The following is a 20,171-nucleotide window of genomic DNA, read 5'->3' as shown; positions in this document are numbered from 1 at the left end:
CACCAATACCAAGCTGTTTTGATGATTGTAGCTTTATAGTAAAGTTTGAAGTCTGGTAATGTGACAGAAGATATCCGAGCAGCCAACAAACACATGAAGAAATGCTCAACCTCACTAATCATCAGGGAGATGCAAATCAAAACCACACTGAGATACCACCTAACTCCAGTCAGAATGGCAATTATCAACAACTCAAAAAATAACAGCTGCTGGAGAGGGTGTGGCGAAAAGGGAGCACTTCTACACTGTTGGTGGGAGTGTAAACTAGTGCAACCTCTGTGAAAAGCAGTGTGGCGATTCCTAAAAGCTCTAAAAATCGACCTTCCATATGACCCGCAATCCCCCTACTGGGAATATACCCTGAAGACTTCAAATCACTCTATAAAAAAGATACCTGCACATGTATGTTTATCGCAGCATTGTTCACAATAGCAAGACCTGGAAACAGCCATGCTGCCCATCAAAAGAGGACTGGATTAAAAAAATGTGGTACATATACAAAATGGAATACTACGCAGCCATAAAAAAGAACAAAATCATAAATTTTGCAGCAATCTGGATGGAACTGGAGTCTATAATACTGAGTGACCTCTCACAGAAACAAAGTTCCGAGTATCACATGTTCTCACTCATATAATGGACTTTGAACATCCAATGTAATACTATAAGAAAATGACTGACGGTACTGGGAAACTATGGGGGAGGGATGGGATTAACAGTCGCAAATATCTGTCTGGGGATGGGGAAACACCTCTTATCAACAGGGTGCCTGAATGAAACATAATTGTACACCTAACCCTTAACTATCCCACAAAATCATAATAAAAATATTGATTAAAAAATTAATTTAAAAAAAAACCCAACTCTCACTTACCAATCAAAACAACAGCAGCAATAGTAAACATAGTAGTTCTCACTATCTGCTAGGTACCTTTCTAGATACATTACATATATTAACTCATTTAATCCTTACAACCACCCTATGAGAACTTATCACATTTTATAGATAAAGAAACTGAGGGTATAGAGGTGAAGTCTCACAGCCCCAACAACACAAAGCCAGAATGCAAAATGAGGTGGCTCGGCTTCAAAGTTCACCATGATGCCATGCCACCTCTCAATTATATAAAATTTGGGGAACAATAAAATAGGCATCTGGGGAGTAAAGAGTCACATGGGAAAGGAGAGGTTGGACTGATGTTAAAATCAGTCAAAAACACTGAGCAGAGTGGACTCCAGAAGCTGAAAATTAATAGAGACCCTTCCCTCCTTAGAAGTTTTTGAGCACAGGCATCCAACTTTTTAAAGTCCCAATTCGGATCCAATCACTAAGACAGACTTACAGTAATTTCAGAATACTCACAGCCACAAAGACTGCTCAGGTCTGGAATTCCTTTGAAAAGAGAAAGCCTTTTGTTTCAGAAACAGGAAAAAAAATGTAATGTGTCAAATGTTAATCAAGAACACCAGTTTAAAGAAATTCATTTCACTTCTAAAGTGTAAGCAGCCAAGCAACAAAGTGATTAATATCATAAGTATATTTTTGTTCTGATAGCTGAGGAGAGTTAGAGAATAAATTAGTACTGAAAGAAGTGTTCACAACAAACAAGGTACGCAGAAACAAGTAGAAGCAGAAGCAGAAAACGAATGTCAATGTCATGGCTTCGTTGTACTTACCTTCCTTTGAACAAGAAAAAATAGCAATAGGATTTTGACATTTCTGAGACTTGTGTGATGCTCAAATTAAAAAATACTTACACAAAATCATGCATTTTTTTAATGCAGAATGATGTCTATAAGGTAACTGAAAACTGTTTGTCCACTTCATATCCTGAATGGAAGTTGTGCCAAGTAGGGAGTAACAAAGACTCATTAGGCCATGGTGCTGAGTGTGTCCCCTGCTCAATAACTAAATAGTTCACTCTCACACAGCAGACTCTCCATCAAAGTAATTCAAATTCCTGCCATTTCAAAATCACCTTCAGCGCTGTTCATGAATTGTTCAAATCTATAAACATTAAATAAACTTGTGTAGAGGGTATTATTTATTTTCTAGAGCTGCAAATTCAAGGTACTCTGATCCCCATAATCATGAAGTTTTTATTAAAACCTATTTATTTTGTTTCATTCCCAGAGGAAATAACCGCCTTTACTTTAAAGTTTAAAGTAGTGACTACTGCTTTAAATCTGATGGTAGCATCAAAATAACCTGATAACCTAATATCAGCCAAAAGGAAAAATGAAAAATCCCAGTTCCCAGGCTCCCATCACAGGGCTAATGAATAAAAATCTCCGGGAGGGAGGCTGCAGACTCCTAGTGGTGACAAGCTCCCAGGAAGTCAGTAGAGGACTCTGTGCTGTCACCTGACACCACTGAGACAGACTCAACCTTTTCAAAACTTGACAAAATGCAACCATTCATTATTTTTAAAGTAAATGTTAACTTTGGGATAGTTCTATGAATTTTCATTAAATGAACTTTATAATGCTAATATTTCAATGTATTTCATTGATCTATTGTTATTTTCTCAAGTCCACTTTTTATACATATCCAAGATCAAAACTCACTTCATGTTTACAAAGAATTAGTGATACTTTTTAGCATCACTTCCAAAGAGTGAAATACCAAAACAACCTCATTCATCCAGCAATAATCCCCCAACTGCTATATGATCTATTTCAGAACAATATAGTTGTATGAGCAATAGTGGAAGGATATTAATTCAAATGGAAGAAATGCCATTTAGCATTATCATAGGCTAACTGTTGCTATGCTAGTCTATAGTTCATGCTTGGCTCTTGAGAGAGACAAGTCTTATAAACCACCAAAAAAAAGAAAAAGAAATGTCTATCGTCTCTGAAAAGACCAAGAATTCCCAGGGTTCCATCCGACTCTTGTTACTCCAGACTTATCATCATCTTTTACAATTTATTTTCATTTTTCTCACCCTATATTACATCTTCATATCTTCAAAGATACCTCCCTTAACTCTTACTGACATTGTGAGTCACCTGCACTACAAATCAACTAAGTACCTAGCTTTCTGAGATGCCAAATTTCTTATTTTATCAATAGGGTATAACTTCCAAATAACATATGTCTATATGAAAATAATGTATATTACAGAAGACTTATATGCTTATGTTGAATTTATTTAATGTGAATTTGGGACTTTCCAAAGGAAATAACCATCTCTAGTCAAACAAGAATGATGCCTAGGACAAAGGAGGAAAAAGTACTAATTCTTAAGAGTCTTCAGTAAATAGTTGAATAAAAAGAAAAGTAAATACTGACCACGTTTAATAAAATCTTTCAGGTAAAATTTTGTTTTGAACAGAAAACTACTTAAAATACATACATATTAAGTTATACATATTATTAAAATATCTATTTTATTAACTATCACTGAAAGCTATCCTTAGATAATAAGGTACCTGGCAAAATAACCTGAAATTACACAGAAACCAAGTATTTTAGACTTAAGATACAAATATATTATGAGGAAAAGAAAAACATTTTAGTCCATTTATTTCATGGATAGCTCTTTCATCATGATAGTAGAATTTTAAATAAACAATTTTTCCAACAGCAAAAATACAAATAGAAGGCAACAGTTGTCCTTTACAAATTAACACAATGCAGTACAGTAAAAATACTGGTAAGCTTTCTCCTTCATTCATTTAAAATGTGGCAAAAGTAAAGAAACACAATTTAAAATAGAATATAACCAGTTAAACCAAGCCCATTAAGAAAAACGAATTTGCTAGGAAGATTTGATGAAAGAACTCTGTATAAATTTATTACATTTCATTTGCTGATTTTTCTAATAAAGATCTTATATGGAGAAGAAAAGGTAATTCACATAAACAGAAGCTATAAGTATGTTAATACACCGTGTGCAAAATGGATGATTATATTTTAACTATTCTTATGTGCCAAGAAAATATTTTAGTCACATACATTTAAGTTAAAATGTTAAAGTTATAAAACATTTCAACAGAGGCTTTATAATTTATTTTTACAAATACAAAGCTGCTAAATAAAAAAGCCTATAAGTTAAAAATCAAGTTCTATGAATAAATATTTTAAAATTAAGTACTCCAGGATCATAACACTGACAACACTAATTATCTTTTCTTGTCTTGGCAGTTATGTCACATACTGTTTGGGTGACTGATGGGATAATTTCACTTCATTTTCTCTCAGTTTATTCTGGATTGTGTTAGAGAAAAATTTAAAATAATTAACACCTCTAAACAAAGTACTTGATAAAGTTTTTAGGTGAAATAAAATGTTTAAAAAATTGATTAACTAATGCATTGATTTTACCGCAAATAATGAAACCCCCACCTGCTAAAGAAAAACTCGGCTAACAATCACTGATTTAAAAAAATAAGTCATTCAGTATTAGTATGAACGATTCTGGGATGATACACTTTCACAAAGAGCCCTTTCTCATCAGCAGTTTTGGTTAGCATTGCCTTAATTGCAAAAAATGTAAGTGTCTATATATTTTTACATTACTAAATGTTTTAGTTAGCAGCAATTGACACAGTCATAAACAGGTAAAATGTACGACAAAACAAATTATTTCAATTCTTTATGCCTATAGACTTTTAAATTAATTCCACAATGGCTATATAGCCAAAAGAACATAAAAGTATTTAAACTAATATTTAATCTCAAATCTGAACTTTTACCAATAGTAAATACTTTGTCACTCACCTAAAAAAAGGCATAAAAGACATTATCAATCAACTTTTCTCTCTGAACAGTTCAATGCACTTTGAATTCTATCAATATCAAATCACCTAATTTTTAAATCACACAGCTTACACTAAATTTACATATCAATAATTAGTAAGAAGCATATTCTCTGTCTTGATCACCTGATGTTGTGCTGTTGTTGTTTATAAACTTAATCACAGTTAGCAGGGTAGAAATAGCTTTGAGCTTCATGAATGACATCCAAGAGATGCGAAAGGATTAGTTCTCAGTCGCTGCCAGTTATAGCGCCAGGTGGCTTTTTCTGCAGTGAAGGTGTTACCGATAATCCCATTACGCTGGTACTAAATCTTGCAGACATCAAAATTATCACCAAGGTTCCTTTTCATCCCATCCTTTCCAAATGACTGGAAGTCGCTTCACCTGAAAGAAGTCAAATCCACATGCAGCTGCTGTTGTAGCAGGCAGCAAACTCCCTGAGAATGCCAGTCGTGATTCAATTTTGCTGTGCTGGTGGCCCCCTATTCCCTGTCCAATAATACATCTGTTAAAAAATCCTACAGCTACAAATCAAGTTTAATCCTACCAGGGACCTCATGTTGGTCTTGTCTTCCAAAAAGGCAGCAGGTTCTGCTGTCTATCTCTGCCAGTGTCTGGGGAATACCCTTTAAATCCCAGCCCTACTTAGAAGAATAAGCTAAGGATCACAAAACATGACCTCGAAAACCCTGATATGACTATATTCTGACCCAGAGGCATTCATTCTAGGTGAAGATTAGAACTTTGCATAATAAGATTACACAGCAAGTGAATGATATCAAGGGACTATCCATATGCAGCCGCCTGGTTTTGTATAGACAGCCTGTGCTCTGCAATATGCAGCGCAGACGAGAAAGAGCTTGGTCTTTCTAGTCGAAATAAAATAGATTCACATAAATTAGTTGGCCATTTCCAGATTCCTAAATCCCCTATTACATCTTTTATTGACAGCTCCTGTGAGGATAGCACAAATGCTATTCCTTTTTATTCTGTGCTCCTCTAACAATCATGCTCTGTAATTGAAATGTACATAGATTATGTCTAGAAATTAACATCTTGTTTGCTGTAATCTTGGATTACAATTGACTGTGTACATAATAAAATTAGGAAATCAATGGATGGATTTATCATCTCCAAGAAACTAGAAGTATTGTTTAAAGAAGAGTTTAACATTTTGTGCTAACACCTTAAATGGAGAAGTCACAGGGAGTAGTCAATAAAAATTTAAGTGAGTCAAAGAATACTGCAGGCACTGGCTAATAACTAGACAAAAATGAGGTCATATTCCTCAAAATTTAGAAAATGTGAACAATTCAGAGACCTCATGGATAAATGGTTTTCTCTAAACTACACTTGAACAGGTCAACCCTTTTATAAAATGGATACTACTGCAGTATTTTATATAACTCTCCTTGATCATTTTATGCCTATACTTTAAAATATTCAAATCAATTGCAATTCAAGCCTTCATCATTCCTAACTATATATTTGAAAAACACTTGTCAGTGAAGTAATCTCCTCTTGTATTTGAAGAGGAAAGATTACAGAACCTTTTAAATGAATCAATCCTAGAGAAATTTAGAAAGCAATGTATGATCATCTTTCTGCCCCCATAGTTTATAGCTATAACAGCTCTAAGCAAACTTCTATGAAAAGAGGTTGCTATACAGTAACACAAATACTTGGACAGAAAAATTCTAAGGATGTGAAGAAAAGTGGTCTCAGTTTAATTAAAAAAAAAATTTAAGACTTGCCATGGAATTCTTGTAAAAATAAGCTCCTCGGTGTACTTGAAATATGGCTGATTTGACAAGTTTGATTTGCCCACAATTTCTGAGAAATATACCATATTCATTATGTTAGTCATTATCTCATCATCACAGTATCTTTAAACATATCTATACAATATCGGCTAGGTACTCAGAAGTCAGGTGACACAATTCTAATTTTATGTATTCAACAGACAGATTTATACCAATGGTATCAGTGGCAAAGCTATAACAAACACTTCTCGTAATTCCAACTGCCCTAGAACATGAATATACTCTGGTTATCTTGATTAGGTTATTAGTAGAAAAATAATGAGGAACACAAAAAAACACATATTTTTGTGATGACATCTGTTATGACCGTGTAACACATTAGAGCTCTGCTGTCCAGTAAAGTAGCCACTAGCTTCATGTGGCTTCTGAACACTTGAAATGTCATTGGTCAAAATTGCGATGATACTACAAGTATAAAATATACATTGGACTTTGGAGACTTAATACAAAAAAGGAAAAGTAAAGTATTTTATAAATTTTTAGATTGATTATGTGTTAAAATGTTAGATATAGTTGGTTAAATAAATTCTATGATTCACATATATTCCTGTTGGATAGCACTGCTTTAGCAAGGCATACATCTTCAATAATATGTTCCTCAGCTAAATGAAACTGTGCAACTGATACGAATTCTGAGCGGAGGGCCAGTTATGGAAGAACAAACATTTCAGTGTCAAATCTGGCAGATAAACTTAGTAACTTGGTAAAGAAAGTATGAAATCCTGTCACTGTAGCCTCTACCTCAACATATTTCTAGTTTAAGGATAGTGGGGGAAGATGAGAGGGCCTGCCAAATTGCTGACCACCAGCATCCCAAAAAGAATGATGTGATATGTAGTTACAAATGCTTTAGTTCAGTAAATACAGGTTTTAAAAAAAATTGTCTTTTGGGCAACTTCATAAAAGACTAGTGAGGTCTGTTACCCCCCTCTCACTGAGCTCAATAGATAACTTCAAAAAACATGTCTGAATCTAAAAAGGCATGATCTTTTTTTCTATGGTATTATAAAACTTTATATTTAAGCTTTTAAATATATTTAAGTAATAACTATAGAGATTTGAAGCATTTTGTATATTTCAAAATGTTAGCAAAATAGAGAAGAGCAATATTATAAATTATTAGTAAGCTGTTTTCTAGTAGTCCTTTCATCATATCAATCAATAAAGGTCTAAAAAATCCTTTAATGAAACGGTTTTTGTAGAAATAAGTAAAACTTAAAATAGTTTAATTCAAGAAATGTGATGATTCATTTAGACTGACCACAGACAACTGATATTATACAACTAAAATACAAAGTCTATCTTTGCCACACGCTGGAATGTGATTTTAATATAAACAAAAGTACTTAAGGTATTAACTCATTTAAAAGTTGCTTTTCCATAATTATTTTTATAATATTTGTTTAAAATACTAAGATTAAAGATGAAATATGAGCATCAATAAATAAGATGAATAAAATTTAAATTGATTCTTATGACCTAGTCATGCTACTTTTTTCTAGTCTCTAAAAATTAAATACATTTATTCCTTTTCTGGCTACAAGAGTATCACACAAACATTCACACACACACACACACACACACACACACACACACACAAGCAAAACAAAATAAATAACAATAACAAAAAAAACTTTCCAACCATCAATAGATGAGTGCAATGATATTCAGTATGAGTTAATCTCCAGACATCCAAATTCATGAATAAAAATTCATCAGTTTTAAATACACTGAGCCTATTAAGCAAGAACAAAAGCATATGCACAAAAGAGCTTTTAATATATTTCAAAGCCCACAAGAGCCATGGTCTCATTAAAATTATAAATTACACAAACATGGAATGAAGATTCAAACTGCAGTGCAGCTAAGCAGATTACAGAAAACCCCGCGTTCCATATGATAACACACCATGGCCCTCCCAGATGGGGGCTTGGAACAAAAAGGCCATCACCACAGCTAGGGAAAACCTCCTTGTGATCTCTGGTTTCTGTTCAGCAGATGACAGCCAAATAATATGTTGATTATTCTGTTTGTGCTGCTAAGCTTGTAAGATGGAATAAAAGCGATATGATCTATTGTGAACCCAATGCTAATGTGTTGCTCCACTCATAAATAATATACTGAATTTATTTTGAAACTATCTTTTATCTGAATTTCAGTTTTTAAATGCATGAATTAAAATAAAAGCTAGGATAAAATAATATTTAATTTGATGCTTTAAACTAAAAAATGTAGTTGACAAGTGAAAAATATTTAAATGCTTAGTGAAGAGTCAAGTACAATCACCTTTCTTTAACTTCAGCACTGTGATAGGAGACAAAGTACATTTAAAACTAAGCAACTACTCTCATAAAATATAAATATAAAATTAAGTGATACGATAATCATGAAGTTAATTGTAGTCATTATTTACAAGATAAAAACAAAAATATCAGAGTATACAAATCATTTTTCTAAAATATAAATAATAGCCCATAATCAATACATATAGCAAAACTATTTCTGAACAATAAAAAGTATAATTGAAGGCCTCAAACATGTTCATAACTTGCACACAAATGGTGCCACAATAAATCCTACATAAAATAATTTAAAAGAAGCTTATAATAATAATTTTCAAATAGCCAACATTTTATATTGCTTTGGCAACAAAAGTTAAAACTTAATTTTTTTCCTCAATTAAAAAATGTATATTTAAGCTTTTACAAAATGAATTATGCTCAAATGAGGTAACTGGGATTATATCTGTGAATACATGCAAAATTTTATATTGCATGCATAAACATATTTATGAACGCTAGTATTGTTAAAAATACTGAAAAGCACATTTATTTCTTCTCCCCAGAAATTCCTCCCTGAATATTCCAGTAAACTAATATGAAAATGAACAAACAAACAAAACAAAGCAGTACATTAAAGCTGCACTTTCAGGTAAACATGGATAAACACTAAACACAGTTTTCGTAAGGGGATATTTTGTAGAAAGTATGGAAATATGGTCATTTACCTAAGCCTACCTCCTTTGCCTCCAGATAGATTCTAGAATCCAAAAAGCACTGCAAAATTGCCTAGCATGAAAATACAGACCAAAAATTTAAAACCAAAATGTAAAACAAAAACACTTTGAGACAAAAACTTAGAAGATAAAATATCCTTAAAGTAGACAAATATTTCTTAAATGAGAAGTTAAAAAAAAGCATAAAACATGAATGAAAGCTAGACTACTTTAAACTTCTGTTCATCAAAAGCACTCTTAAGAGAGTGAAAAGACAAATCTCAGAGTGGGAGAAATAGTTGCAATATCTACATTCAGTGAAGGACTCATTTTGTGAATATATACAGAACTCCTACAACTCAAAGAAAATAACACCCTAACAGAAAGAAAAGTGGGCAAAAGAGGTGAACAAGTACTTCACAGACGAGAAGAACCAAATAGCCAATACACGTATGAAAATGTGCCCAATTTCATTAATCACCAGGGAACTGTAAAGTGAAACCATAATGCTTTACTACTTTATGCCCATCAAAATTCAAAAAATGAAAAGACGGGGGGAAAAAACTGTGCTGACAAACAGGTGGAGCAACCAGAACTCTCACATATGATAAATGTAACCTGGTTCAACCGTTTTAGAAAACCGTTTGGCAATACTGATTAAAGCTGAACATATACTTACAGACAAGCAGCGATTTTGTTCCTAGATCTATCACCAAGAGAAACAAGTACTAGAATGTCCATAAGAGCATTAAACAGAAACCACCCAAATGTCCACTGATAGTAGCATGGACAAATAATAGCTGTGATTCAGTCAATGAAAACAAACCAACTGCATGATACAATGTGGATGAAGCTTAAGACTTAATGCTGAACAAAGGAAATTAGACACAAAATTTATACTGTATAATTCTACATATAAAAGATAAGAAAAACTAATCTCTGCTATTAAGAGCCAGGGTAGTGGTTATCTCTGAGAGGGTGGGTGGGAATAGTGACTGAAAAGTAGCATGAGGGTGTCTCCTGCAGTGCCAATACTACTATTTTTCTTTATCTGGGTGCTGATTACATGAGCGTATTTGATTTATGAAAAAGTAATTAAGTCATCCACTTATAATATGTGCACTTTTCTGAATATGTAGTTTTCTTTAAAGAGGGCAGCTTTGTACACAAGTACATAAAGGTAGTCAAAATTCTTGTCATAAGAAATTTAGGAACTGACATGTATATAATCTTAAGGAGGAAACTGAGATTTCTTTCAACCCATACTTGAATAATCAAATTTTCAACTTCATAGCTAATTTCCTGGACTCTTATAAGTGAACCAGCAATAGTCACTCAGCCTATTATTTTACCCTAGCTTCTAATCATATTTTCAGAGATATCTGGTCTTTGTGTTGGGAGTAACTGCTGCTGCTATTATAAGAAATATTTTATTTTTATTTCCCCCAGGCAGGAGTGCAGTTGCCACCTTCATGGCCACCACAGCCTCTACCTGCTGGGCTCAGGCGATCCTTCCGTCTCAGCCTTCCAAGTAGCTGGAACCACAGATGCATGCCACCACGCCCAGCTAATTTTTTATTTGTTTGTTTTAAGAGGAGGTCTCGCCAAACTGCCCAGGCTGGGCTCAGGCAATCTTCTCAACTCCACCTCCCAAAGTGCTGGGATGGCAGGTATGCACCACCATGCCCAGCAACAAAGCTTTTAAAATAGTCTATGGCCTGAAAATGTGCCCTTGTGTGGGAGGCAAAAGGAGTTCAGAAGATAAGGCAGTATCAGTGCATGCTTCCATTTTCTCCCTTGCCCCCAAATTCCATGCTTTCACTGTTAATCACGAAAACTTGTTACTTAATAGCAATTCCATGAAAGGTTTTATTTTAATTTTTCAAAAAATTAAGGAAAATATAAATTACCCTTTAATATCAATATCATGCAAATTAAACAAAATTTCATGATAACTTCATGATAAGTGAAACTTCTGATACTGAACTAGACTATACATCTGATAATTAACTAAAGTATACATCTCATATCACCCACTTAAATATTTTACCTTATTTCTATACTGGAATCAATGTATGATTTATAATACTTTTTTATTGATGTATGATTTATAATACTTTTTTATTGAAAAGATGCTTTAAGAAATAAGAAAGATCATCCAAAGATTACAGCATTCTTGTTTCGTTTGTATAACAAATGTTTATTCACAGCTTACTCTCTGCCAGGCTCTAGAGATAATGGAATAAGAATGGCTAATTTTAAAGTAAACAGAGCAGGCTTTACCCCTTTCTTTCTTACTCTCATTTGATTTACAAAGAAAACAAAGCTATTTTAACTACGAACACATGAACATATGCAAAAGTTAAAATTAATCTACATACACACTAAAGTTCCATCTACACTGCCTTCCTCCTCATCCCTACACGGGATTTGGACTTTGGATAACCTTCTAGATTTTCTTTATGCAAATACGAGCAAATATGAATACACAGGTTCATCCCTCCTTTACACAAAAGGCAGTTTACTGTACATTCTCTTTTCACTCTGCTTTTTCCAAACACCAGTGTACACAGACCAACTTTCCAAATCGGCAGCCCCTTTTTGTTTTGTGTACAGCTCTTGAATATTACGTTGTATAGCTGTGCTACCCTTCATTCAACCAGTACACTACTCAAATATAAGGGATTTCCAATATTTTGCTACCACAAAAGCTACAATGAAAACTCCTGCACATTTTGCAAATACACCAGAATTTCTGTAATGGATTTCTAGAATTGACACTGTGATGGGTCTTTTTCTAGAAACTGCCGATTTGCCTTCCATGAGAGTTAAATAATTTTGCACTTCCATCCCATATGCATCTCAGATTTATTCTGGAAAAAGCTATTCCTCTCTTTGAGTCTTGAAAAACCCCTTGTTCATATGACAATTTTCAAAGATGTGCTCACTGCAATAAACATAAAACTCTTAATTTTTTTCCCAAATGCAAAGTTTGTTGACTTAGGTTTAAAAGCAAATAAAACTTCAAATTAATAAAAAAGACCTCATCAACACAGTAAATCACCATACTGCTGCCTAAATGTGCCAGGATAGCAACCATTTGTCTTCTGTGATCTAAAAACAAATATGCTCCCTGTTTCAGTTTTTTTTTTTTTTAATTCACATTCAATAGCTTATAACTGGGTAAGCAATCAAATGTTTTTAAATAAATGTTTCCCTGATATCAAATCTGTGTTATGTCTATATTTTTCTTTACAAGCTATAATTTGAAAGGTGTTTTAACCTTTATGCTTGCCATTTTCAATAGACGGTGTCACCAAATATATTTTTATTTCATTGTCCGTCCTATAAAATATTTAATAACTCAAAAACACTCAAGTCCATTGGACTTCCTATTTGAAGGAATCCTTGAGTAAATCCAGTTTCAAGATCCTACAACTGTTTTGTTAGAAAACATGTAAATGATCAACTGCACTCCCCAAATATGGACACACCAGGATATATGTGATCTATGTTGCATTTCATTCAGACAGAACTCAGTTGTGAGATGACCTCAACACCCTGAAAACAATGTGGCTAGACTAGTTCCTGACAACCAAAGTAAACTGCAAGAAGTTGCCACCCACTCATTCTATGCTCTGACAGTCAGAGGATGGGGCAGAACCATACTGAAGCTCTCACTCAAGTAACAGGTGTTAGGCATGCTATGATTTTTAAATGTAAGTCAACAGAATGCATTGATGACAAAAGGCAAGAATTGTCTAAGAAAGGTAAAACAAAACAAAACAAAACCTGTCACAGTAGCTCTAAAGACATAAAAGCTCATCAGGCTAGGATAATTTAGGAGAAACCAGTCCAACACGGCGTAACAATTCTGAGGAAATCACTTTATTTTAATTCTTTAAAATGATTGATATTCACAATGACAATTCTGAGCCATTAAAAGTCTTATAATTTATTCTGTTTAAGACAGCAGAGATGTAAATTTTTCCAGTGAATGAGGAAGCACGCAAAGTAAAATTTCTCACATAAAGTTAGAATATACTATGGCTGCCTTTTGGAAGATGAACTGCAATAAGGAGCAACAACACCTTGGAGGCTTTAAACATACACCTTCCTGTCTGTGCCAGGTCTTGGTTAATAGCCAAAAGAATTATTTCTTATTTCTGAAATCTATTCAGGCACATTTCCACCTAAATGATTGAAAACACTCAAGACAATGTCCTGATTTCACTTTGTGTACTTTAAGTTGTGACTGCCAAGGAGACAGGCTGGTCTGGTGTCTAGCCACAGCCTGCAGCTCAGTGACTCTGTCCAAGTAACTCAACCTCCCTAGCCCTCCCTAGTTTCTTCATCAGTCAAGTGAAGGAGCTTTAGGAAGCATGGCATGTTAGTAAACAGAATGAGTGTGCTCAACAAAAAGAAACAAGAATTATTTCATTAGGTCCTGTGTCTATATCTATATTATAGCTAGATCTAACTACATGTATTTTATGTTTAAACTATCTCAAACTATATGTCACTTTACTGTCTATTTCAGGCCTGTAGAAAAATAAATTATAATTACCTCAGAATCTTCCAACATTTCATATTTGTTACTGTCAGGAACATTACAAATTCCTCATGCAGTCATTTAAATTCACATAAAATACCACTATAACCAATTACCCTATGATATTAAATATTTACTAACCTGAAAATAAATTACTTATCCTCTGACAGCCCAAAAGCCCCCCACATGATATGAAACCAGGATATTTGTAAAAGAACAGTCACAGCAATGCCATCAAACACTAGACGAGATGGAACCATCCACCAACAGGAGAAAGGGTGAATAAATTCTGGCATATTGATCGCAAAGGAATAATATCTAATAATGACAATGAATGAAATAAAACTACATGCAACTACATGGCTAAATCTTCAAAACATAAAGGAAGACAGATAATACACAATTCCATAAAGGTTAAAAACAGCCAAAAAGTAAAACTTATGGCTTAGGAATACATATGAAAGGAATACAAAAATTTTATTAAAAACTTACATAATTACCATAAAGGTCAGGATACTGGTTACCTCTAAATAAAAGAAAGACCATATCAGGGATTTCTGAGATGCTAGTAGTACTCTGTGGTTCCAAGGATGTTTGTGATATGTTTAATAACAATTATTCATTGTATCATACATTTATGTTTCTATATCATGTTACATTTCACAGTAAAAGGTTACAATTCTCTCTTTCCTGAAATCATATTAACATATTTGTATAAGGAAAAAGGAGAGGATTCCTCTTTTTGCTAACAATAATTTTATTTTCTTGGTCTATACTTCAAATTTGTATTGCGCTATCTTAATAATAAAGAAATAAGTCACTATACCTAATTCTCTCCAATCCTAATTGGAGTGGTTTCCAAGGCTTTTCCAAGCTACAAACAAAACAAAACAAAACACTCCTTGAAGGAGTTTAAGGTCAGTTCCTGCTAGATCTCTGCTTAGTGCCTCAACAGTTTTTGTCACTCTTCGTTTCAAGAAAATGTGTTCTTACTTGAAAACAAAACTGTAAATAATATCCGTGTAATCATTTCATGCATGACGCATTCCAAACAGGATAGTTTTGTGCAAAGGTAGGAAGAAACACATTTTAACTCTCACACATTTTAAGCAATGTTGGGAATACCTGAGTAAGCATACAACACAAGGGTCCATGATAGACAGGCCATGGACACCACAGTCAAAATCCACCCTGTGCCACTCTGTGTACCTATGGCTCACTGTGAGTACTAGAAGACATGCTAGCTGGATTACTGGACAGATATACAGAACAAGTTACATTTAAAGTCCACTGCATAAAATGTAAAACAGGGTGATTCATTCATAATACATCCAAAAATATCTAATGTAAATTATATTGGAATGATTTTAAAAATTTCCTTTGCAAAAACAAAAGTACAGGGAATTGAAAATATTACAGAAGGCATAATAATAGTAAACTGACTTACATTACCAAAAAACACATGAAATTTAGGAAATCCTAAAGGGCCCCCATTTACAAGCATTCCTCAATGTATGTTGGTTACAACTTTTAGATGCCGCTGAACGGGAAGCCAACAACGAAATTCAGAAACAAGACTGGCAGCACTCTCATCAGGCTCCAGACACCAACATGATGGCACTGGCATGGCACCATGACGATAATAGCTGCCTCTGTTGCGTACTACTGGTTTGCTGTGGATGTAGCCAAGCATTCCCCTCCTTAGCGGTCCAGCTAACCAGTTATTTGCCCATCTATTAAGTGCCAACTTTAGAAAATTACACTGTGTCCAGCAGGGAGCAGCATTACAACAGTCATACGACTTAACTTGAACATGAAACTGACAAAAGAAAAAGGAGGGAAAACGCCCACTTACCATAGGTCATAATACATTCGATTTTTAGGGAAGTTGCAGGGCTTTCACCAAAAAAATCTAAAGCATGCTTCAAAGCACATGTGGGTGATCCATGGTTTCAGGAATCCTAAAGCAAGAAATCAGAATTATATTAGATGAATGCTTTTCTTACCCAAATTGAGTTGAATTAGTACATAATATGACTAAACGTCTTTCAGTTGTAAAGGTGCATCTTCCTCTTAGTGAGTCCATTTCAAACTCAGATATTCGATGACACTTGGATAAAATGACTTAAAAAACCCAAGAATATTGAAGTCCTTTACCCACCAAACAATTTAAGTAGAAGAAAGTAATTGGGTGACATAATTGATTTTAAAATCTCAACCCAGAAAGAACTGTGGTCAAAAAGTTAAAGGAGTTGCTATGGCAACCATATACCATTCATTAGACTCTTCTATACCTAGACAATTTGCAAACAGCGAGGATTCAAACATTAACTTGTATAGGCCAGTATGAATACCTGAGGTTAATTTTAAGAATTTTAAATCCAGTAAAAAAGTAGTTTCTAATGCTTGTGTGTAAGACGGATTAGTCGGATACTTACTGAATATGAGAAATGCATATAATATTGGAAAGAACCTCACGACCAGTTATGACAAAGGCAAAGTAATATATGATGTTTGATACTGATGTGGAAGTCAAAAATCTGCCTTATATTCAACTATACACATTCTACATCCCTTTTTATGACTGAGGGAAAAAAAATTATTGCTACTTTCATTTGAAATGTTAAACACTTTGCTTTGTATGGGTTTACATGTGACTTTTCAATGTCTACCTTAAAAACTAAATTTTTGCCTTTAGGAGAAGAAAATATATGCACATTCACCTTTAAACAAATACAACTGCACAGACCTTATATAATATACAATATCACATATGAATATATTAATAATATACAAATAATATTGAATTGACATTTAATAATATGTAAAACGGTTCCTACTATTTTCTGGCAAAATGACACAAGTAGTTTGACTTGAGAGAACGATATAAAGACTCTGGCTACTGTCTCATAATTTTCATTAATTTGACTAAAGCAGAAACTCTGAAATATTAATCTTCTCTCCTTCAAGAGCAAGCTATTCACTGCATTATTTATCACCTTTGCTCTCCTCAGCCTTCCTCTTATCCGGTCTCTTGTCTTTGCTTTTAGACATTTCACTTTTATGATAATTCTTCATTTCTGTCAACCTATCTGCCTTCTCCTTTGTATTGTATTTCTATATCAATCCTAATTTTTGTTTAATTCAATCTCCTCCCTTTATGACTCTTCGACTTTTTTCTTTTATCTTAGTACCTTTAAAAATGAGTTCTCTCTTCATAATACTGGTCTGTTTAAATATATCCTTTCATCCACTTACAGGCATCATGCTTGACCTTAACAATCTCATGTGATTGTAGGCTTAACTAAATATGCTTATATTTCTGTTACCCATAAAATTACAGTTTTCTGAGTTATTTAAATATTTAAAGAACTCACTAAACATTTTAGGTTCAATCTTGAAACATGCAAAAATCTCAAGGAAATCTAATTTCACATACTCATTCCCATCACCTGGAGACCACCACTATTCTAATACAGAGGTAATTTAGGATCTTGCAACATTGGTGTGATAAATATTGAGCAGCAAACTTCTTTAAGTCAACAGAACTTCAGTGTGGCTTATTCATATATATGTGTGAATGCATATGTTTGCAATATTTCCTAAAACAGCAAAGTCCACTACTAAATAACCTCCTAACTCTAATATGCATTACAAAGTCTGAGAAGAAAAGGGATTTTCCTATTCAGTACTCTCTAATATGAATATTAACATTAAAAGGTATTAGAAAGTTGTGAAGAAATCTCCTAATATTCACAAGCTTGGTAACGTTAAATATTTGTAAATAGATTATATGACACCATTTATAATAGCATTACCTGAAAAAAAGACTGTAGTGGGTTGAGGAATGTTCTCTCTTTCTCTCCCACCTCCCCACACAAACTCATGTCCACCAGGAACCACAGAACATAAAACAACACTGTGGTACTGGCATAATGACAGACCAACAGATCAAGGGAACAGAATAAAAAGCATGGAAATAACCCTTCACATAAATGGTCAAATGATTTTTGACAAGGCACAGGCCAATATGCTCAGTTAATTTTTTTTTTTTTTTGGTAGAGATAGGGTCTCTACAGAAAACAATGTGGTACTGGCATAATAACATATTTACAGACCAGTAGATCAGAATAAGAATAATAGGCATAAATCTTCATATAAATAGTCAAATGATTTTTGACAAGGGTGCCAAGACCATTCAGTGAGGGAAAGTGCAGTCTTTTCATAACATGGCATTGAGACAACTGGCTATCAACATGCAAAAGAATGAAGTTGGACTCTTATCTTACACTATATATAAAAATTAATTCAAAATGGGTCAAAAACCTAAATGTAAGAGCTAAAACTATGCAATTTGTAGGACAAAACACAGAGCCAAAACTCATGATATTGTATTTGGCAACGATTTCTTGAATATGACACGAAAAAAACACATGCCACAAAAGAGAAAAAAAAACAAACAGGTAAATTGGATATCCTTAAATGAAAAACTTTGAGCATCAAAGAATACTATAAGACAGCCCACACAACGGGAGAGAATATTTTCTTATCTCATATCCAATGAGATTATATTGTCCAGAATATATAACAAACTCCTACAACTCAACAGCAATCAGCAACAACAAAACACCACAATCATAACCCAATTCAAGACGGGCAAAGGATTTTCAAAGACATTTCTCAAAAACAAGATATACAAATGGTTGATATACACATTAAAAGATGTTTAACATCGGGAAACCCCTTCAGGTCCCCTCCCACTGTGGGAGCTTTTTAGTCCTCTCAAAAAAAAAAAAAAAAAGATGTTCAACATCACTCATCATTAGGGACATGCAAATCAAAGCCTCAATGAGATTTTACATCACACTCACTAGGATGGCTATTATCAAAAAAACAGAAAATAACAAATGTTAGCAAGGATATAGAGAAACTGTAACCCTTGTGCACTGCTGGTAGGAATGCAAAATGGTACAGCCAATGTGAAAGACAGTTTGATGGTACCTTAAAAAGTTACCTATAAGGCTGAGGTGGAAGGATCGTTGGAGCCCAGCAGGTCGAGGCTGCGGTGGCCGGGAGCGGCCACTGCACTCCAGTCTGGGCGACAGAGTGAGAATCCAGCTCACACACACACACACACACACACACACAAAAGTTACCTATAGAATTACCGAACAAGCCGGGATCAGTGGCTCAGAGGTGAGTGAATTGTGTGAGCCCGCAGGTTCGAGACCCACCTGGGCAACTTGGCGAGACCTCATCTCCACAACAAATCAAAAATTAGCTGGACGTGGTAGTGCGCATCTGTAGTTCCAGCTACTTGGAAGGCTGAGGCGGAAGGATCACCGGAGCCCAGCAGGTCGAGGCTGCGGTGGCCGGGAGTGGCCACTGCACTCCAATCTGGGTGACAGAGTAAGACTCCAACTCAAAAAAAAAAAGAATTACCGAACAATCTAGCAATACCCAAAGGAACTGAAAACAGAGACTCAAACAGATACATGTAGGTCAAATGTTCACTGCAGCACAATTCACAAGAGTCAAAATGTAGATACAACTAAAGTGGTTATCAACAAATGAATGGATAAACAAAATGTGGGGTGTGTATGTGTGTACACATACCACCAGATGGCCTCTGACTGAACAGTGGTTCGACTCGTGATTTTTCAACTTTATGATGGTTTTATCAAGGTACTAAATGCATTTTTTTTTCTGAGTCGGAGTCTCACTCTGTCGCCCAGGCTGGAATGCAGTGGCACGCTCCCGACCACCGCAGCCTCGACCTGTTGGGCTCGAGAGATCCTTCCGCCTCAGCCTTCCAAGTAGCTGGAACTACAGGCATGTGCTACCACACCCAGCTAGTTTTTGTTTTTGTTTTTTTTTTGTTTTTTTTTTTTTTTTGAGTTGGAGTCTCACTGTCGCCCAGACTGGAGTGCAGTGGCCGCTCCCGGCCACCGCATCCTCGACCTGCTGGGCTGCGGCGATCCTTCCGCCTCAGCCCTTCCGAGTAGCCGGAATTACAGGCATGCTCTACCACGCCCC

At 34.6% G+C, this 20,171-nt stretch overlaps 1 protein-coding gene across 5 annotated transcripts in view; it reads right to left on the bottom strand.

The window, feature by feature from the left end:
* The window catches only part of IMMP1L (inner mitochondrial membrane peptidase subunit 1), a 74,014-nt gene that overhangs the window by 36,618 nt on the left and 17,225 nt on the right, over positions 1–20,171 (bottom strand). For 4 of the 5 annotated variants that reach the window (XM_008058329.1, XM_008058331.1, XM_008058330.2 and 1 more), the window contains one exon: positions 15,991–16,096. The gene's annotated coding sequence lies outside the window, so the exon portion shown is untranslated. Of the gene's footprint in view, positions 1–4,890; positions 5,017–15,990; positions 16,097–20,171 lie in introns of those variants that run through there. The other variant, XM_008058334.2, reaches the window with a different exon arrangement.

The sequence above is a fragment of the Carlito syrichta genome, unplaced genomic scaffold (assembly GCF_000164805.1).
Source record: "Carlito syrichta isolate Samal-C Ts95f unplaced genomic scaffold, Tarsius_syrichta-2.0.1 Scaffold303297, whole genome shotgun sequence".
NCBI lineage: Eukaryota > Metazoa > Chordata > Mammalia > Primates > Tarsiidae > Carlito > Carlito syrichta.
This window is presented reverse-complemented; position numbering and strand designations above follow the sequence as displayed.